This window comes from Heterodontus francisci, chromosome 31 (assembly GCF_036365525.1).
Source record: "Heterodontus francisci isolate sHetFra1 chromosome 31, sHetFra1.hap1, whole genome shotgun sequence".
NCBI classification, from domain to species: Eukaryota; Metazoa; Chordata; class Chondrichthyes; order Heterodontiformes; family Heterodontidae; genus Heterodontus; species Heterodontus francisci.
The window spans coordinates 40,799,279-40,822,340 of NC_090401.1; the positions used below are offsets into that span (position 1 = coordinate 40,799,279).

At 42.3% G+C, this 23,062-nt stretch overlaps 1 protein-coding gene across 4 annotated transcripts in view; it reads right to left on the reverse strand.

Moving 5' to 3' along the window:
• The window catches only part of col8a2 (collagen, type VIII, alpha 2), a 350,913-nt gene that overhangs the window by 58,651 nt on the left and 269,200 nt on the right, over nucleotides 1-23,062 (reverse strand). The window lies entirely within an intron of this gene.

The following is a 23,062-nucleotide window of genomic DNA, read 5'->3' on the forward strand; positions in this document are numbered from 1 at the left end:
TACTGATTAATCAGCGACCTTTGTTCAAATTACCTCCAATGCCCATGTCTGGGAAGCTGTGTGCTAGAAAGTGCTCACAAGCAAACAACAATGAGGCTGATTTGCAAATTCCCCAAAATCTGAGTCCATGTTCCAATGTGATATGTTTCACCGATCTTTGGTTCACCATTAGGGCCCACAATCGTGTGGTATGTCCGGCCCCTGCAAAAAGAATGCATTATTTCCCAGCATGCCTCACTGCAATCTTTGATCATTGTTCTGGAATAACGTCCCATTACCTGAGGGCAACAGCGTGCCCGGAATGTCCAGCCAAGCTGAGGAGCGCCAGCATATATATGTCATGATGCCCACTCTAAAGGGAGGCAGGAAATGATGAGTAGAAATGGGTTCATTTTAGAGAGGTTATGAAACACACTTCCAAAGCACTGCACATACTAATCATGTAGGTTCAGAATGTATAGACAGCCTGTCCTGTGCTATAATTGCATGTGCCTGAAAGAACAATGACACAATCAGTAAAGCTAATGGCAAAACCAATATCACACTTACACATATGGATACAAATACCCATTATGTATTAACAAATGTTATACAAAATGGTAACTGAACCTCTTTACGTTATCCAAATCCAAATAAATGCATTATTTTCAGCTGGAAGCAAAACCCTATCTAGTACCTTTAAAAAATGGACTAAGTACATTTTGTGATAAAATCTCTTAAAATGAAAACTGAATATATTTCAGTGAGTTATTTTTATTATTATTGACAGACTGAGAAGCAAATCTTCAACACCAGAAAGGAAGCTATGTAGACCCGACATCAAGATGACGGAAGAGCAGTTTGCTAATGAATGTATATATCACAGAGGGAGTTTGTGTTAATTTATACAATATTTTGCCATTCTAGTCAATATAACTTTTTTTTAACTTCCATAACATAAGAAATATTTGAAGCCAAAGGATATAAGTTGTGAACTTATCCATTAAACATGTCTCTCAACATGACATAGCCATAATTACTTTGAATTTACTTTTGGGAAAAGTACATTCGTTCCAACTAACAACTGACAATATTTATGTTATGGCTGGAGCAAGCACACCACAGCATAATTGCCAGATGGTGACTGATAATGGAAAAAAAAGGTCTTTAAATTCCTACTGTAGGAGCCGATTTAAATGAATACAGATCAGTTAGATTCAAGCTAGGATATTTAAGCCTGTTCCACAATTTGCCTTTGAAGATTGAAGGACAGTTTCTCTGCTTTTGGAGGAGAAATATAGCCCCTGAAATTACACTTTGGAACACTATGAATGTACCTAGTAACCCACTGTGTAATTTCAGTGTCTGCACTCTAGAATTGTTCAAAAACAGCGTGAGATATCATAGAATGCACAGTAAAATGTAAGCCTTTAGGGTTTAATTTCTCCTGGTGCACACTGATTAATGTACCAGGTAGAATTCCTTTGTAAGTACTTTAACACAGCCGCTGACCCATTTAAAATAAATGGCTTCATGACTATTTTTAAGTAGTTAACTTCAGGTTAAGCTAACTCTTTAAGAAACAGAAAAAAATCAAAAAATCTCATGCAATATTTTTCTGCATGGCTTATTTGTGGCTTCCTTAATGTCTCTCACATGCAGCTTGGTACTAAAGCTGGAGGACTATTCAATGGTTAGATTACAGCTGTTATTTCCAAAAACAGGTTATTCTCCATAAGCCACTTAGTGAGTTATAACTCCTGTTATTTTAAAAGGAAATTGCTTCATTCATGACTCTCTTGTTCTGTAACTGCCCATGTTCCATCTATAATTACAAGCTGCTTTATTCAATAGTTCCTACTGAATGAAGCATTAATGTGGGTTAACCAACAATCAGTGTAACCACATCCCCAACAAATCTCTTTTCTGTTTGTGGCTGAATGGCTTTGTGTAAATTAAGGATGACATTACAACAATGTGGTTGGAGGGCAAAGTAACAAAATGTACTTGTTAATAATTGTCTTCTCATAAAATCATAGTGTCTAATATGCACCAAGTTTTTCCCTCCATGTTTAGGTCTGTTCCATTATGGTTTCTACTCAACCAGTGTACTTAGTACTTAACAGATGTTGGGGTAGTTGTATGGCATGATGAACTATGCTTGCCAATACTGTTTTCATCAGTGAAAAGCTGTGGTTAGTGGTATAACTATATTCAGTAAACCCTGATACAAATTATTTACTTTTATTTCCAAGGAGCCAAAGAAGCGAAAGAAACAAGAGAAGGAAGGAAAATGAACAGAGGAAAACTACAACGTACATCACAATACACAGAACATGGTAAACATTTGCATTTATGTAGCATCTTCGACATAGTAAAATGTACCAAAATGCTTCACAGAGGCAGTATCAATCAAAATTTGACATCAAGCCAAATAAGGACAGGTGACCAAAAGTTTTGTTCAAGGGGTAGGTTTTAAGGCACATCTTAAAAGGAGGGAGAGAGAGGCGGAGAGGTTTAGGGAGGGAATTCCAGAGCTTTAGGGCCTAGGCAGCTGAAAGCACGGCAGCCATTGGTGGAACAATTAAAATTGGAGATGTGCAAGAGGCCAGAATTGGACGAGTATAGAGATCTCGGAGGGTTTCAGGGCTGGAGGAGGTTACAGAGTTAGGGAGGTGCAAAGTCATAGAGGGATTTGAAAACAAGGATGAAAATATTAAAATCGAGACATTGCCAGATAGGGAGACATTCTAGGTCCGCAAGCAGAGGGTTGAGAGGGACTTAATGCAGATTAGGGTAATCAGCAGTAGAGTTTTAGATGAGCTCAAGTTTATGTAGGGTGGAAGATGGGAGATTGGTGAGGAAAATATTGGAATAGTCAACTCAAGAGGCAATAAAAGGTAAAAAAATAAGCTTTGCATTTATATAGCACCCTTTCATGGTCTCAGGATACCCTAAAGTGCTTTACAGCCATTCAAGTGCTTTTGAAGTGTAGTCACTGTGGTAACTTAGGAATCGCGGAAGCCAATTTGCACACAGCAAGCTCCCACAAAAAACAATGTGATAATGGCCTGATAATCTGTATTTAGTGATGTCGATTGAGGGATAAATATGGGCCTAGAGGCTGGGGAGAACTCCCCTGTTCTTCTTCAAAATAATGCTGTAGGATCTTTTCACAACCTATGAGGACAAATGGAGCCTCAGTTTAAACATCTCATGTGAAAGACAGCATCTCCAGTAGTGCAACATTCCCTCAGTACTGCACTGGAGTTTCAGCCTGGATTTAATGATCAAGTATCTGGAGTGAGACTTGAACCCAAAACTTCCTGACTCAGAAATGAGAGTGCTACCAATCTAGCCACAGCTGAAGCAAAGTATGGATGAAGGGTTCAGCAGGAGATGTGCTGAGACAAAGGCGAAGTTGGGCAATGGAGGTGGAAGTAGGCCGTCTTGATGGATAAGATTATGTGGTCATAGCGGTGTCAAATACGACACCAAAGTTTGGAGCCATCTGGTTCAGCCTCAGACAATTGCCAGGGAGAGGGATGGAGTTGGCTGCAAGGGAATGTTTGTGGTGGGGGACAAAAACAATGGCTTTGGTATTTGATATTAAGATCAGACACTGAGGGTCACTGTGTTAAATTACATGGACATGAGCTGACCATAAGGGTTCCCACCATGGCAGCTGGTGAAATTTAAATTCAATTAATTAATAAAAATCTGGAATTGAAAGCTAGTCTCAGTAATGGTGCCATGAACTTTCATCAATTGTCATAAAAACCCATTTGGTTCATTAATGTCCTTTCGGGAAGGAAATCTGCCATCCTTACCTGGTCTGGCCTGCATGTGACTCCAGACCAACAGCAATGCGGTTGACTCTTAACTACCCTCTGAAAAAGGCCTAGCAAGCCACTCAGTTGTACCAAACCGCTATAGAAAAGTCAATGGACTACAGTGGTTCAAGATGTCGGCTCACCACAACCTTCTCAAGGGCAATTAGGGATGGGCAACAAATGCTGGCCTTGCCAGCAATGCCCACATCCCATGGAAGAATAAAAAGAACTCAATCATCTTCACCCTGAATTTTTTTTTATGAATGAAAAATATTGGCCCAGAGTTTGTAATCTCCAGCGAAGCAAGGGCGCTCACTGCTGACCTCAATCTAGCAATCTCTCTGGCGATAAATTTCACCTCTATCACCATGCAGTGATACTGCAACTGATTGCAACATTCTTTACTGGACATTCCCAATGTGGAGCTGCAGTGATGTCATCAAGCTGTTCAAGCAGCCAATCACATTATAGCATTTTCACAGACACCCAACCTGTAAACAAAAAGCAGTAAAATAAAATCACTTTTAAATTTTATTTTGCACAGAGCAAATTAAAGATTGAGATGTGAACATGGGATGAAGGTAGAAGCTGAAATATCCTGAAAAACTTCTTTTTAAAAAAAGTTATTAAAAATTTAGCTTAAAAAATCTACTACTTAATCATTTAACCGCACTCCATGACTATAAACGTATTCTTTCAGGAGTAGTTCTGTTGCTCCTCAAATTTTATGAATCGCATCACTGTTAAAAACACTCATTAAACAAGGTGTAACTTTGGAAAGGGTTTCTGACAGTGATGTGGGAGTGGGAAAGTTGAAATTCTCTCTGATTTCAGTGATTGCTGACTCTGGGAGCAGCCACAGCACAGCCTCTGTCGGAGTACTGAGTGACAGACCGTAACTTCAGAATTTCCGTGCAAATCTGCGCATGCCCGACATCCTGAAGTTGTGGTCGGTTTCAGAAGGGTAATGACAGCCAACGCCGTCAGTTGGACCTTAAACACTCCCACCCCATACTGGAAAATCTGGCCCAATATGTCAGGTTTTAAGGTTTGCAGAACCTTTCTTAAGGAGATCTTCTTCCTATTTTCTTTGCTTTATTTGTTGTCACAGCAAGGAATGTTATTACTGGAAAACGAAACCTTCCCTTTTCAGGCACCCTTAATACAGATATAGCCCAGGCAAATGCACAGTAAAGCTTCCTCTGCTCTGTTCCCAACATCAGGTCTCAACCTCCACCACAGATGAGCACCATTTATTTCCATTTCTCACACTATCTATCCTATGGCCTCCCTGAGTGAGATCGTCAATTGTTGTTGAATTAGGGACAGGGATGCACTACAAGAGCAAACCCTATCAGGACCTGAACTGTGATATCTAAACTCATTTCGTGTCAAAGCCTTACAACTTGCAGATCGAAGAGACTTTCATCCCACTAGCTCCTGAGTGCATCTGAATCCTCAGGAGATTCCTTCCTACAGTGTGGAGCTCAATCCTGCACACAGTACTCTAACTGAGCTCTTATTATGTATGTGTATCATTACCTGTCTGTTTTTATCTTCTATACCTCTTGCACTAAAACCTAAAATTCTACATGACTTTTTTTCAAAAAACAGCCTCAGATGCTGCCTCTAATATTGTGTGAACTTGAAACCCAAAATTCCCTCTGCTCTTCCACATCACTATTTCCATTCACAGTATAATTCCTGTACTATTTTATATTTAAACCAAAGTATCTCTCAACTCACAGTTAGTAAACTGAATTCTATTTGCCATTATTTAGTCTATTACCCCACTTCATCCTTTTGGAGCTTTCACCTCCTGTTTTTATGTCATCTGTAAATTTAGACATCACTCCCTCTCGGCCAATATCTAAATCAATGATGTATACAGTAAACAGAGTGGCCCCAGAAATGGACCCCGTGGGACACCACTGCCCATTTCCAACCACTGAAAAATAGTCCTGAACTTCTTGGGTAGAAATTGGTCATCATCGTGCTCGTTTTCTGGGCGTCATCATGCACTCAGATGATTTTCAGGTGTCCAGGGAAGCCTCCTAAATCTGAAGAAAGGTCACAGACCTAAAAAGGTAATTCTGCTTCTCCCGCCACACATGCTGCCAGACCTGTTGACTATTTCCAGCATTTTCTGTTTTTATTTCAGATTTCCAGCATTCGCAGTATTTTGCTTTTGTTTTACTGCCTAAATCAGGCCTTGGCCCATTGCCTGTACTAATGAGGGGGCTACCCCTTGTACTAGGACCTTGGCTATTTCCTTGCTCATCTTCCTCCGAATCCTATAGGATGTGTATCATATCAGCAGCTGGCACTGCTTCCCTTAGCCTAACTCACTTGTCTACAATTTTAGTTTTATCCCATCATTATATTACCCGTGGATGTACTTGCGCTCACCAGGGCTCACTTGAGCACTTGCAGAAGGTGAGGTACCAATCCACTCTCTGCCTTCTTAACCAAGGAATGGTCCATGGTAACAATCAAGCAACTTCTTTCTTAAAAATCAGACAGAAACATTTTTAAGCTCCATATGCATAAAGTATTGATCTAGACGTGAGCAGAGACAGATGACGGGTGAACTATACTAACGACTTCAATCACTTCCTTCAGTCATGAGGGTGGGAAAGCAGTTCATAAAAATACCTTGTAATAAAAGATGAAAGTTTAAAAACAACCAAGAGTTGAGCATGAATCGGCAGGGATACCTTCTGTAGAGGTTGAATTAAATGTTCAGTGCCGATTTATCCTGGCAGATATTCCCTTCCTTTTTAAATTACAAAATAGCAAATAGCAAGATTTCGATTAATTTAATCAATTTCAGTTTATTGTCCATACAGAAATTCACTTCAGCTACATTGCTCATTAAAATTACTCGTGAATAATACTAAAAATAATGAAAATTACCCTATCACAAAATATCTAACTTGATTAAAATATATGTTAAAAACTCATTCCAGTACATTAAAATAATCAATGAGTCCCATCATGAGTGCAGTATAGAACTATATCGCCATTCCTTCACTGTCGCTAGGTCAAAATCTTGGAACACCCTTCCTAACAGCACTGTTGGTATACCTATACCCCAAGGACTGCAGCAGTTCAAGAAGGCAGCTCACCACCACCTTCTCAAGGGCAATTAGGAAAGGGCAATAAATGCTGGCATACCAGCGATGCTCACATTCCAAGAATGAACAAAAAAACAATCACCAGGAAGTATGGGGTGTAAGGAAGGGAGAATCCATGGAGCGGAAAGTATGTGCATGAAGGGGCGGGACCGTGTTTGTCTTTGCATGGCATTTTAACACCAAAAACAATAAAGACTAGCCTTGTATCAGTTGTAGCTCTGTTGGTAGCACTGTCTCCTGCATCAGAAGGTTGAGGATTCCAGTCCCACTCCAGGACTTGAGCACAACAATCTAAGCTGACACTCCAGTGCAGTACTGAGGGAGTGTTGCACTGTCGGAGGTGCCGTCTTTCAAATGAGACATTAAACTGATGCCCCGTCTGCCCTCTCAGGTGGATGTAAAAGATTTTGTGACACTATTTCGAAGAAGGGTGGGTTATTATCCCTCAATCAACATCACAAAAACAGCTTATCCGGTCATTATCACATTGCTGTTTTTGGGAGCTTGCTGTCCACAAATTGGCTGCTGTAATTTCTAAGTTACAATAGTCACTGCACTTGAAAAGTACTTCATTGGCTGTAAAGTGCTTTGGGTCGTCCGGTGGTCATGAAAAGCGCTATATAGATGCAAATATTTCTTTTCTTTCCAAACTTCTCTTCTCTCCCCTTTTTTTGTCTCTGGGGTGTGAGTCTGGAATTGTTGACAGCTCTCTCGTACCTTGTCCAAATCTCCATTCTCAGTATGTACATTTTGAGACTGTTTGAAGACAATTTTACTGTAAAGTGCACCATTGCTAAATCTGATCCTATTCTCACCCAAAGTCTACTGCTGGATAGCTGGATAATGATCAGGAATGAGAACACTTCCAGGATTTTCCTCCTCTCTAGCCCAGGAGATTTTAAGACCAATTGTTGTTTCCAACTATTGCCCTGGAGAAGAATGTCTATCAGAGAAAAATTTGCACCAGCCTGAATTAATAAAGACTTATATTTATATAGTGCTTTTCATAACCTCAGGAAATCCCAAAATGGTTTACAGCCAATGAAGTACTTTTGAAATATAGTCGCTGTTATAATGTAGAAAATGTGGCAGCCAAACTGTGCATAGTACAGCCTCACAAACAGCAATGTGACATTGATTAAATAATCTGTTTTGGGGATGTTGGTTAAGGGATAAGTATTAACCAGGACAGCAGGGATAACTCGCCTGCTCTTCTTCCAAATAGTGCCATTGGGATCTTTTATGTCTGCCTGACAGGGCAGACAGGGCCTCGATTTAAAGTCCGAACTGAAAGACAACACCTATGACAACGCAGCACCCCCTGAGTACTGCACTGGAGTGTTAGACTAGATTTTGTGCTATTGGCCCAGAGTTTATATTTATTTATATTTAGAGATACAGCACTGAAACAGGCCCTTCGGCCCACCGAGTCTGTGCCGACCAAGAACCACCCATTTATACTAACCTTACAGTAATCCCATATTCCCTACCACCTACCTACACTAGGGGCAATTTACAATGGCCAATTTACCTATCACCTGCAAGTCTTTGGCGGTGGGAGGAAACCGGAGCACCTGGGGAAAACCCACGTGGTCACAGGGAGAACTCGCAAACTCCGCACAGGCAGTACCCAGAATTGAACCCGGGTTCCTGGAGCTGTGAGGCTGCGGTGCTAACCACTGCGCCGCCCATTTGTTTGCTGCCTAAATAACACTGAGCTTGATGGCACTTGTCATTAATGATGCAAAAATAGTCCAACAACTTATGGTGAAAAAGAGATGCCCCATAAGTTGAGAATCACCACTATTGCTGGACGATTTGCATCGCTCTGCCATTGGCCTCTCAAAACAGCAGCTTGTCCTCAAACGTTGAGAGTTTTATGAAATTGCTGGAATTACACATTAATTACCAAATTAAGCTCACTGCAGAAAGTTAAGGCTAGTACTTAACAGCATAAATACCTTTATCGTGAGATTTACAGAAACCATTGATGCTCCTGCAATGCCAATCAACCTCTCTAACCCAGAATGGGAATGATTTAACCTGTTGAGTCTCATTCCAATAGGTAGTAAATTGTTGTTATAGATACTTAAAAAAATTAAATTGATTTTTTCTTACTTTTCCTTTGTATCTTTTTTAGTCTCTCTTAATCCAATCTTTCTTTTCCTCTCTATATTTCTCTTTTTGTATCTGATTTGACTGTTATTCACCCTTCTTTTCTCTTTTTCCTCTGTTTCTTACTCAATCTTTAAATCTCATTGCTTACGCCGATAGACTGTTGGTCCTATCATTCACTGAGGTGCCAGATGCCCTATTGCCCTTGCCATGCTGTTATCAGCTCGGACGTCCAGCAACTTACAGGGCAAAATATTTTTGAGCTGAATCGTAAGGAAAGAAGTCTAACTAATGGGGCATGCCGCAAGATGCCCCACTCCAGCAAATTGTAGGTTTTTAAATCTCTGGCGTGGGACTTGAAGCCACAAAATTAGCATTTGTGATTGAAACAGCTGGATTCTGGTTGTAAATCAGTACGGATCATACTTTACATTATTGGAACAGATGTAACAAAACACATTTCAAACTGGGTTTAAGAAAGCTAAGATTTTCACACCATCTCTAAAATAAACACATCACAAACTGACTTTTGGTACTGTGGTCAGAGTTATGTTGGGCATTTGAGGTGGTGTGCCAACTGTGGAACTGCCAGAAATTGGGGGGGAAATACTGCCCAGGAGGAATTTTTGTGCTGGTTCTCGTTAAAAATATTACTAAAATTCCAATCATTTCTTTCTTCATTTGGTATTAATAGTTGTCATCTGTAAAGAGGCAGCGGCCTTGATACAGAGTGCCACGTTGTATTTTTAAAATGTTGCCTCTAAATGTGATAAAGGGTATATTGGAATTGGGGCACGGGTGAAACTATTAATATTAGTGGTTGGAAAATCGTGGAGCACAGTGTCCAAATTTTCAATATATACCTCAGACTGGTAAAATAGCTCACTGTGCATTTGATCTCCACCATGCACCCATCAATTGTAACTTTGCAATTGTTAGATGGCTCTGTATCTGATACTATTGCATTATATATTGCTCTCTTTGTGAGCTCTTTGTTTCTGCAGGTGAAATAATAGCACCTACTGCTGCCCTCTCATGGCCATGTTCTCCCCATGCGTCACATACGATTTTAGTAGTGCAAGAAACACAGCTAATTTAAAACTTCTTTTGCAATGGCATGAAAGAGACACTGGATTCAAAAGATTTGATGGGGTATTAATCTCAGAATCACAGAATTGTTACAGTGCAGAAGGAGGCCATTCAGCCCATCGTGTCTGCACTGGCTCCCCGAAAGAGCAATTCCCTCAATTCCATTACCCTGCCTTCTGGCCGTAACCCTGCACATTCTTCCTTTTCATATAATTGTCTAATTCCCTTTTGATTGCCTTGATTGAACCTGCCTTCACCACGTTCTCAGGCAGCGCATTCAAGACCTTAACCACGCGCTGCGTGAAAAAGTTTTTCCTCATGTCACTTTTGCTTCTCTTACCAAATACCTTTAAATCTGTGCCCTCTCGTTGTCGATCCTTTCACCAGTGGGAACAGTTTCTCTCCATCTACTCTGTCCAGACCCCTTGGGCTGGATTCTAAGAGTCCGCCGCCAAAGTTGGCAGCAGATATTTTTAAAAATGCAACCCGCCAGCACGGGCACCGCGTCACAGAGACGCCATGATTTCAAACGCGGCAGCTCATTTGCATGGCTGCAGCGCCAGCCTCTCATGAAGACGTGAAGGGGGCGGCTGAGCAGTTGCAGGCAACGGCATCCAGCGCCAATGTGCAGATGCCATTTTTAAAGGGCTTACAGCCCTTACTGGAGATTTTTAAATTAAAGGGCCAGGTCAGTTCAATGACCAAAAAAAAATGGAATTAAATTTTCTTTAAATTCATTTTCCCACCCCCCCAATGGCATTTCAAAACATTCCTGCCCTTTTCCACCCCAGAATTTGTTTATTAACAATTTGACCTCCCCCGCAAAATTCAGCACCTTTGCCCTTTACCCCTTCCCATCAAACCCCCCGACCAATCCGCAGCAATGTCACCCCACTCCACACACCCCCCCCCCCCCCCCACCACTGCGCACAGAGAAATAATCCTTCTCCCCCACCCCCTCCCCACAGGTAGCGCGCCATGTTTCCCTGAACGGGGATTCGAAGGCACAGCATTGTTGGCTGCCCGAATGAAGAACGGTGCGGCAATCAAGGAGGCGACGGGACCCTCATTAATTCAGATATGTAAATTAATTTACATATTTAAATGGAGGTCCCGTCAACAAGTGGCGGGGCGGCTGCCACGAGGCCTCACTGCTGCCACCAAGATCGGCACGGGGCCAGTCGCTGTCAGGCTCGGTGGTGGGCCTCCGCCGCACTGATCTTCATTGTCCCCCCCACCATCGTTCCCGATGGCGGAGGGGCTATAAAATCTAGCCCCTCATGATCTTGAATACCTCTATCAAATCACCTCTCAGCTTTCTCTTCTCCAAGGAAAACAGTCCTAACTTCTCCAATCTATCTTTATCACTGCAATTCCTTATCCCTGGAACCATTCTCGTGAATTGTTTCTGTACTCTCTCCAATGCCCTCACGTCTTTCCTCAAGTGTGGTGCCCAGAATTGGTTGTAATACTCCAGCTGAAGCTTAACTAGTGTCTTATACAAGTTCAACATAACCTCCTTGGTCTTGTACTCTATGCCACATTAATAAAGCCCAGGATACTGTACGCTTTATTAACAGCTCTCTCAGCCTGTCCTGCCGCCTTCAATGACTTATGCAAATATACACCTAGGTCCCTCTGCTCCGGTACCCCCTCTAGAATTGTACATTTTATTCTATATTGTCTCTCCATGTTCTTCCTACCAAAATGAATCACTTAACATTTTTCTGCATTGAACCTATCTGCCACCTGTCTGCCCATTCCACCAACCTTTCAATGTCCTTTGAATTTCTACACTATCCTCCTCACAGTTCACAATGCTTCCAAGTTTTGTATCATCTGCAAACTTTGAAATTGTGCCCTGTACATCAAGGTCTAGGTCATTAATATATATCAGGACAAGCAAGGGTCTCAACACTGATCCCTGGGATACTCCACTACAAACTTCCCTCAAGCCAAAAAACATCCATTAACCACTACTCTTTGTTTCCTATCACTCAGCCATTTTCATATCCATGTTGCTACTGTCCCTTTTATTCCAGGAGCTACAAATTTGCTCAGAAGTCTGTTGTGTGGCACTGTATCAAACGCTTTTTGAAAGTCCATGTACACCACATCAACAGCATTGCCCTCATCAACCCTCTCTGTTACCTCCTCAAAAAACTCCAGCAAAGTTCGTTAAACATGATTTTCCCTTAAGAAATCCATGCTGGCTTTCCTTAATTAACTCGCATTTGTCCATGTGACTATTGATTTTGTCACAAATTATTTTTTCTATAAGTTTTCCTACCAAAGTTAAACTGACTGGCCTGTACTTGCTGGGCTTATCTTTACACCCTTTTTTGAACCAGGGTGTAACATTTGTAATTCTCCAGTCCTCTGGCACCACCCCTGCATCTAAGGAAGACTGAAAAGTTATGGCCAGTGCCTCTGCGATTTTCACCCTCATTTCCCTCAGTATCCTTGGATGCATCTCATCTGGTCCTGGTGCTTTATCCACTTTAAGTACAGACAGCCTATCTAATACTTCCTGTTTATCAATTTTAAACCCCTCTAGTGTCTGACTTACATCCTCTTTCAAAATTGCCTGGATTGCATCGTCTTCCTTGGTAAAGACCAATGCAATGTATTCATTTATTACCTCAGCTATGCCCTCTGCCTCCATGTGTAAATCCCCTTTCTGGTCCTTAACTGGCCCCACTCCTCCTTTTACCACCCTTTTACTACTTATAAGCCTATAGAAAACTTTGGGATTTCCTTTAATGCTAGCTGCCAGTCTCTTTTCATGCTCTCTTTTTGCTTCTCTTATTTGCTTTTTCACTTCCCCTCTGGACCTTCTATATTCAGCCTGGTTCTCAATAATATTTTCTACCTGGCATCTGTCATAATCTTGAGTCTGGATCCATCAAAAATGTATAAACAACTCCTATTTAAAAAGTAGCTTTAGCCAAAAATGGTGAATGAAATCACACTTTGTCAAGTAAAATGTTACTTTGGAGCTGCAGGAAATAATTGAGATTTTAGAAAATAGACAAAATATACTCCATTTTAACAGGATTAGTGTTATTAATTCTAGATGGGTATGGATTTAACTCTGTGTTATAGACGAAAAATTTAATTTCCTATGAGTCTAGTGAAAAACTTTTGCAGTCCTTCATAAATCTTTCAGCACAATGCCAATTGTAAACAAGTCTCAGCATGCAGTGAAAGTAAGAGATTATTTTTCACTCTTTATTCTTGATTATAGTTAATGAAAACAATTCAAAACCAGCTGTAATGATGTAACAGTCTGTGATTGTATTCCAAACTATTTTTGGAGGTTTCTTGGTAGGGAGTGTTGGAAGAGAATTACACTTAAAACACTTCCTCAGGAAGTAAAATGTTGCTTCCACCCATCCTTGGGAAAATATGTTAGTGGCAGAATATACAACAGTTCATGCTGAACATAGGCAGTGAGTTGGAAGTGACAACTTTAGACAGACTGAGGTTTAGCAGACATACTTGATTCCCCAGTGAGATTTTTTGACAGGAAACGGTTGTAAAAACAAATCTAGTATCACAAAATCTATAAAGATGAAATTATGATTATAAAATGTTACCACTTCCAACAGACTCAAAACTGATTAAATGCTGAGGTGAGTAACCACTTTAATAGCATAAAGGTCCAGCTGGGAGAAGAATTATTCTACAGATAGAGGGGCGAATTTTACAGACACCCGACGTCGGGGGTCGTGGCGCAGAGGGGGGCCGGAAAATGCCTCCAGGAGAGGCCCGCCATGGACCTCAACGCCAGGAAGACCCGGCCTGATATTAAATATTTAAATTAATTTAAATGACCTGTCATGCGATGCCCCCACCTGCCAAGAATGAGGCACATCAGTTTTGTCATGAACATTGATTTTTAACTAAAATAAAAGCAAAATACTGCAGTTGCTGGAAATCTGAAATAAAAACAAGAAATGTTGGAAATACCCAGCAGGTCTGGCAGCATCTGTGGAGAGAGAAGCAGAGTTAACGTTTCAGGTCAGAGACCCTTCTTCAGAACTGACAAATATTAGAAATGTGAAAGGTTATAAGCAAGTAAAGCGGGGGTTGGGCAAGAGATAACAAAGGAGAAGGTGTAGATAGGACAAGGTCACAGAATAGCTGACCAGAAGGTCATGGAGCAAAGGCAAACAATATGTTAATGGTGTGTTGGAAGACAAAGCATTAGTACAAATAAGGTGTAAAAGACTGAAAATTGAACAGCCGCAAGTACAAACACGAAAAAAAAGTGGGTAAGCAAACTGAACAAACTAAGATGAAATAAAATAAAATAAACCCCCAAAAAAAGAAAAAAGTAACTGAAAATAAAAGTTAAATGGGGGGGGGGGGGGGGGGGGGTGCCGTCATGCTCTGAAATTTTTGAACTCAATGTTCAGTCTGGCAGGCTGTAGTGTGCCTAATCGGTAAATGAGATGCTGTTCCTCGAGCTTGCGTTGATGTTCACTGGAACACTGCAGCTATCCCAGGACAGAGATGTGAGCATGAGAGCAGGGGGTGTGTTGAAATGGCGAGCAACCGGAAGCTCGGGGTCATGGAGTTTGCAAGTTCTCCCTGTGACCGCGTGGGTTTTTGCCGGGTGCTCCGGTTTCCTCCCACCGCCAAAGACTTGCAGGTAATAGGTAAATTGGCCATTGTAAATTGCCCCTAATGTAGGTAGGTGGTAGGGAATATGGGATTACTGTAGGGTTAGTAGAAATGGGTGGTTCTTGGTCGGCACAGACTCGGTGGGCCGAAGGGCCTGTTTCAGTGCTGTATCTCTAAATAAGAGGCGGCGGTTGGGGCCAGGAAACTGGAAATTGTCAAAATGACATAGGGCATCAGAAGAGTCACGGATGTAGGTGGGAAGAGACTGGACCAGCGGAGAAAAGATAGAGTCAAGATAGGAAGAAATAAGTTCAGTGGGGCAGGAGTAGGCTGACACAATGGGTCTGCCGGGACAGTCCTGTTTGTGGATTTTGGGAAGGAGGCAGAAGCGGGCTGTCCAGGGTTGCAGGACTATGAGGTTGGAAGCTATAGAGGGGAGAACTCCAGAAGAGATGAGGTCAGTGACAGTCCTGTGGACAGTAGCTTGATGTTCGGTGGTGGGGTCATGGTCCAGAGGGAGGTAGGAAGAAGTGTCTGAGAGTTGGCGCTGAGCCTCTGCAAGGTAGAGGTCGGTACACCATACAACAACAGCACCACCCTTGTCTGCATGTTTGATGACCATGTCAGGGTTAGACCTGAGAGAACGGAGTGCCTCAAGTTCAGAGGGGGACAGGTTAGAGTGAGTGAGGGGGGCAGAGAAATTGAGATGACCAATGTCTCGCTGACAGTTTTCAATGAAAAGATCAAGAGCAGGTAAGAGGCCAGGGGGAGGGGTTCAGGTAGAGGGAGAATGCTGGAGGCGGATGAATGCGTCTACTGATCGGGGGAAGGACTCCTGGTCAAAGAAGTGAGCCCGGAGGTGGAGACGACGGAAGAAGAGCTCAACGTCATGCCGAGCACGAAATTCATTGAGGTGGGGGAGTAAGGGGATAAAACTGAGACATTTGCTGAGTACAGCAACCTCTGGCATCCACACATGTGGGATTAACGCAGAAATCTTGAAAGTGCTGTCAGTGATTCTACACTGTTCCAAAGGGTGTGCTGTTGAGGCACCCCATAATGCAATCATTTAGAAATCACTGAACTGATGAGAACCTCCATTCTTATGCTCTTATTCTTGGTGTAAAAATCCTTGAAAAAGTTATATCTTGTTGGATGAGGTGTAACTGGGCTTTTAACGACATACTAAGTTCATAATTACTGCTGAACAGCCCCACTGGTCTATTTGTTGAATGTCACATTTCTCCATTATAAGAAATTCCACATTTTAAAATCTTTTTAAAGTTTGTTGATATTTTAGTTTCTACCTAAATCCACTGTGTATGTCCCAATCATTGATTTCATTATCTGTAAAACCTGAAAAAAAGGGATTCAGTGGTTTTTACTTCCTGGTTTGCTGTTTGTGAAAATACTTGAATATACTTCAAATGGCTGCACTATGCTTGATGATTGATGTTGCTGGATGCCTGGAGATCCCTCGACTTGGCACCAGATTCAAAGTGACATTGAGAAAGGGGAAACCTACGCCACAGAGATCGCTAGATCTTCGTGGGCAGCTTTCTTCCAGATCAGTGGTGAGTACTGCTCCTTTGTCACTTACTGCAAGTGACCGTAGCCTCTGGTGTGGGAATCCAGAACAGAGGAGCATTAGCTTAAAATCAGAGCTAGGCCATTCAGCATTGAAGTAAGGAGGGATTTCTTCACATAAAAGGTATAGAAATCGGGAACTCTCTCACAAAAAGGGCTGTGGATGAAAATTCAATTGAAACTTTCAAGACTGAGATCCATAGATTTTTGTCGGATAACAGTCTCAAGAGATATAGAACAAATGTGGGTAAGTGCAGTTGAAATACAGAGCAGCCAATTTCTAAGGGAGCTGAATGGCCGACTCCTGTTCCCATGAAACTATATGGAAAGAGCAGGTTTGATGGGTCCAATGAACTTTTCTTGTTCTATGCTTTTTTTTTTACAGCCAAAACGCAACCAGAATCTACATGAAACTAAACAATTCAGAGAAATTAATTAAACTGCAAAAAATTATCACCTTGCATTCTCAAGTATCCCTTGGTGCTGCCATTCCCAGTTTCTCAGAGTGCAATGTTCCTCCCCTCTCCCACGTTCTGCTGAAACCATACACGCTGTCACATCCCTCATTGCACTTTTCCATGTCAGTTAAAACATTAAGTTGTTCTTAAAAATTGTTGTGTTTTGCTGAAAAAAAAGAGATGTGCTGTCAAAGCTTTTTGTCTTGCACGCATCAGAACATGCAAGAATGCCAAATTTTGCAGGGAGCAATAATTTGGCATCCTTGCATCTGTCCTGATGAGTGCAAAATGAATAGCTTTGGCAGCATGTCTCTTTTTTCAGCAACACTCAAGTTCTGTACTACCGAGCGACTAATTGCTGTGTTATTCAAATATTCCAAATTAAAACCATTCCCCAAACTCAACAACTAGAGTGAACCAATTAACCACTCAACACCATCAGCATTATGTGAGGTCCCCTAATTAGGGTTAATTGCCAGCAGGCAGTGATTGTGCCTGTACAATACATTAAGAAATATGCAAGCCCACAACTAATTAAGGGCATAGTACTGAAATAAAATTGATCAGCAGTTTTGTTCTAATTGGGGACGTCAGTGGAGGAGTAAATACTTTCCTCTTGCCGATTCCTTGTTAATGCTTTTGAGAACCGAGGCACAATGTATTTTATAAGCCATTCAATTTACAGAGCTGCAGAGTTCCGAATGTTTATTTTAATAACTTGCCTCACACCCAAAAAACCCACTAATTAGCCAGGAGTTATTCTGTGGATACAAGAGCTAAATGTTGGAACCCAGCAAATAAACTTTGTGCTTCCTCTATATGCCCATTCCAATAGATTTCCTTTAATCAATTAATCAGGGCAAGGATGAAGAATGAATTCAAAAATAAGTAATATTTTAAAATCACATAGCTTCGTCATTAGATTACATTTGCACTTTTAATTCATTTTTTGAGGAGTTCATCATTCTAATAATAATAAATGTGACCACAAAAACATCCTTTGCACTTGGTAAAAATATGACATGATCACAAGATAAATGCTAGTCTCACCCGAACACATTAATCCAGAAAAAACAATGGGCCTCACCACGGCTGTTTCTTAAGTGAGTTCAAATGTTCCAAATTAAAACCATTCCGACGGTGTGAAAAAGTAGGATTTCTAGTTCTTCGAGTTTATATCATTGTGGATACCTGGGGTTAAAATAGAACTTCACAAAGGAAAAAAAGGGCAACATAAGATATTTCATTTATGAAAAGCAGGGAGGGATGTTTGTTCACGAGCTACAGATAAAATGTGCTTTTATCACAAGGCTAGATTTATATAACGTGTGCATTGTTCAAACTGGCGCTGGGAGGGCTGGTTGCCACTGATGTGCGTTAGTAAATATTGCCCGCTGATATGCCCATCAATACACTGAAACTGACGGTTGGCAAGAGTGATCAATTTGTGTGAGAAAATGAATCCTTAAATTTGCATGTTGCCAGTTTGATTTTGTGCTCCCTCACCCTACTGTCATGGACGAATGTAAAGTGAAGCTCTGTATTTACCTTGTCTGTCGTATTTACTGTCCAATGAGTAGATTTTTTTAGTAGCTATTTTATCTTTAGCAGTGTCAGTGATTTGGGTGGGTAGGAGAGTTGGAGTGGGGACCCGCCATCTGATTACTATGATGGTGGCAAGATCTGCACCCTTGATTCCAGTCTGCTGTTCTCTTCTCAGCCAGATGCACTGTGTTCCACTTTTCCAACCTTACCAGTTTCCATTTCAGATCCTTACCCGCACATCTCCGCCCCACCCCCCCCCATTACCTCAGCTATTCACACATCTCTGTCACTTATATTTTCTTTAATTATTCCTATTATATTTATTACTATTATCTCATTTCATATAACTTCAGCCATTTAACCACTTCCTGTTTTCTTTTTAAACAGATCACTCTACATCCTCTTTCAAGTGTGTCTTTGCATGTGCATCACTGTGTGTTCGTCCATGTGTAGTCTGTGTATGCATGTGTGTGTGTGTCTCAGTGTAGGTGCCTGCAAGTGTGTGTGTCTTTCTGTATCTGTCTATGTGGGCGGAATTTAATGGGCCCCCGGGATACAGGCTAGGAGGCGGGGGAAGGGGAGGCCATAGAACCGTGACGGCAGGCGGAGAGGGGAGGAGGGAAAAGAGAGCCCCATCACCTTCCCGTCGCACTGCAATTAAGTCGGAGGTGGCAAAGGATGAAGACGGCCCAGAGGCCAAATGAGGCCCTTAAATGCCCAATCAGTAGCCACTTAAGGGCCTCTTCCCACCGCCACTGGAAACCAGCAGCGGGGGCTTCCACCACACAGGGAGGTCACCCAGTAAAACCAGGCGACATCCATAGGGGCTCACCGGGGGACTTCCTCCATGGGCAATCTGTGGCCCACGGAGGGCCCTCGGGCGCAAAGGCTGCCCCTCCTCTAACCGCCGCCACCCCCCCCACCCCACGTCCTCAAAAGAACACTCTCCCCCACCTTACTGGGGCCTGTCGGACTGGCCCCAGCAACCCCACCTCAATTAGCTGCAGTCCCAGGCTCCATGGGCCCTGGTCCCAGGCCTGGTGTAGGACCGGCAGTAGCTGCCACTCCCAGTGGTGTTGCCGACACTACTGAGCTGTCAGCCCTCTGATTGCCTGGCAGCACTTGGAAGCAGGATCCTGTCCTCAAGGGGATAGGGACCCCAGCGGCGGGCAGTTAATGGCCCGAGCACTGTTGAATTGTGCTGGGAGGTGGGTCTCCGAAGGGCCAAGGTGGGGTTCCTCTTGCCTTTTCAGCCCGTCTTTGGGACCCCTGCCAGCTCCACTGAATTCAGCCCATGTGCGTGCACGCGTGTGGCTCTGTGTGTATGTGCGCACATGCATTTGTATGTGCCTCTGTGAGCATGGACCGAATTTAGTCATGCCGGCGTGGCTCCCGGTGGTAATACAGGATGCCTGGGAGCAGGCCAAGCACTGGAGCCGCAGACCAGTGGGGGATGGGGGGGTGGGGTGGAGGGAGAGCAGAGGGTGGGCGATAAGGGCAGGGGGTGGGTGTTACCAGAGAGCCAGAGGGGCAGCCTTTGCTGCCGGGGGTCCTCCGTGGGCCACAGATTGCTCACGGAGGCAAACCACCGCACCCAAGCCCACACGGAACATGCCTTGTTTCATGGGCAACCTCCCCATGTGGCGGACAACCCCCCCCCCTCTCCCTGCCCTTGGTTTAATTCCAACAGTGGCGGGAAGAGGCCCTTTACGTGGCTACTTATTGGCCATTTGAGGGCCTTAATTGGCCTCTGGGCAGGAAGGCCATTTTCAGCCTTTCCCAACCCCAACTTAATCACAGTGAGCAGGATGGTGACGGACCCTCCGCCCCCTGCCTTCCATCGCGATTCTATGGCCCCACTGCCTCCTAGCCTATCCCGGGGGGGCCACCTTAAATTCAGTCCCGTGAGTGGGTCTCTGCATGCAAGTGTTTGTGTCTCTTTGTGTCTGTGTGTGCATGTGTGTGTTCCCCCTCCTTGCCATAGCTCTGTTCCTTTTTACATTCTGCTCATCTATAATTTTCATAGTTCTGATGAGGGGTTAAACCTGGACTGTTAACTCTCCTGTTCTCTCCACAGATAGTGACTGACCTGTTTGTTTCCAGCACTTTGCACCTTTGTTTCAGATTTCCAGCATTTTCATTATATTTGATCTTTATTTATCTTGCAATAGTTCTCCCTGAGAGCATCTCTTTCATCGATCACTGTTGCATAAAGTCAGGTTTCAAAAGTTCTTTCATTAATACGAGTGAGTGATTTGCAAACTTCCACAATGCTTTGACATTAATCGACACAAGTGATGTTTGATAGAATTATTAAATGCAAATGAAAATTGGCAGCCTAAGAGAATTCTAACATTTGAAATGATAGTTTGAAGATCAAGGCTATTACTCACTCTGAATTGCAATCTGATTTCAAGTACACCCTGCAATAGGTAGAACTGTAAGTAAATTTAAATTTCAAGCTTAAACTAGTAATGAACAATAGATAAGAATAGATCAATGCAGATAACAATTAAAATTGCTTGGGAACTCAATTAGATACTGACCGTTTACATATGAAACCTAGATTTAAATCCAACACAGCCTGATGGGATGAATATAGGAGCTGTTCTACTAAAGGAATTAAGAGACATTACAGAGGCAGAGTAGAAGGAGCTTTGCTCTGCATGTAATTTTACTATATCTGATTTGGGATTGCTTGCTGCTGACTTTGGTTGCCTGAAATTTAAAGTGTTCATTTCCCAGTGCTAAACATTCTACACCTTTGTGAAGACAAACAGTTCAGATAAAAATTAATAAAAGAACTTGCAGATTGTTTGTACAAAGGCTGATCTGACAGATTAGCCTTTTTGTGAACTCTGCAAGGAGATCAGCTATAATCCAAAAATTGTTGTTTTCCTAAGTAAATGGGGCTAAAGAGAGGAGAAAGAGAAGCTACATTAGGGAAGAAGAAATGAAAACAGTCCAGTGAGTCTGTATTTTAACAGTGGATTGCAACTGTTGAAATGTCTAGCACATATTGGGCCAGCCAAAAATCATAATGGTGTGCTGCTCACTTCAAATCAGATATGGGACAGACTTGTAAATGCTTGGCATGCTTTCATTTCCTTCACAGTTTCAATCACATACCTTCTCTCAAAATTGTTTCCTGCAATTTTCTTTTGTTGAATATTCCAAGGTGAAATTATGGCATATACAAAAAACACATTTCTTCATGTACTGGATCTCCTGGATAAATGGCTGAAAAAATATAAAGTGGGGCTAAAACAAAGAAAATGTATCCAAAGATTTTCTTCACCCTATTAATGAGGGAATATTAGATGCATTTCCTTCACATTTCTTTTTGTAGTTTGATTTTAGACCCAAGATATATTTTCTACTTTTGGTCAAATTTGGTAAATTGGCACTGAAAGTTTTGAGATCCAGCATCAAACAGGTTAATTCTAGAGAAACTGGCACTACCTGAAAAATCTAAACTGCTCTTGATAATTTACAATGAAGAGATACTTGAGAACCCAGGGCTTTTATTTCGGCTAAAGCCAGGAAGGTTAAAGGGTGCCATAGCGATAAGCAGTTTCCACTGCTTGGTGAGGGAGTAACAGACACAAAGATGAGGTAATTGTAGAAACAATTAAAGAGATTATATCTTTATACAGAGAATGGGCTGAATGTGAAATGCTCTGTTACAAACTGTTGTCGAAGCTAAGTCTGTAAATTATTTTAAAGGGGAATTTGATGGTTGCTTGAAGAAGAGAAATATTAAAGGGTATAGGGATTGAGTGAAACTGAACAGGTGACTTATGTGGAGAAAGGCATTAATGTAGACTTAACAGACTGTATGTTTCTGTGCTGTAATATTCTTGGATTCTATGATTTAAAAATGTAAGAAAGTGCGGAATGAGAAAAGGCTACTTGGACACTGAGCTGCTCCTTCCACAGGCTGGAAAAAAATCTACCCTATTGTACCCTAAAGGTGAAGTCACACGGGATCAGAGGTGAGCTAGCAAGATGGATACAGAACTGGCTCGGTCATAGAAGACAGAGGGTATCACTGTATGGGTGTTTTTCTGAATGGAGGGATGTGACTAGTGGTGTTCCGCAGGGATCAGTGCTGGGACCTTTGCTGTTTGTAGTATATATAAATGATTTGGAGGAAAATGTAGCTGGTCTGATTAGTAAGTTTGCGGACGACACAAAGGTTGGTGGAGTTGCGGATAATGATGAGGATTGTCAGAGGATACAGCAGGATATAGATCGGTTGGAGACTTGGGCAGAGAAATGGCAGATGGAGTTTAATCCGGACAAATGTGAGGTAATGCATTTTGGAAGGTCTAATGCAGGTGGGAGGTATACAGTAAATGGCAGAACCCTTAGGAGTATTGACAGGCAGAGAGATCTGGGCATACAGGTCCACAGGTCACTGAAAGTGGCAACGCAGGTGGATAAGGTAGTCAAGAAGGCATACGGCATGCTTGCCTTCATCGGTTGGGGCACAGAGTATAAAAATTGGCAAGTCATGTTGCAGCTGTACAGAACCTTAGTTAGGCCACACTTGGAATATTGCGTGCAATTCTGGTCGCCACACTACCAGAAGGACGTGGAGGCTTTGGAGAGGGTACAGAGGAGGTTTACCAGGATGTTTCCTGGTCTGGAGGGCATTAGCAATGAGGAGAGGGTGGAAAATCTCGGA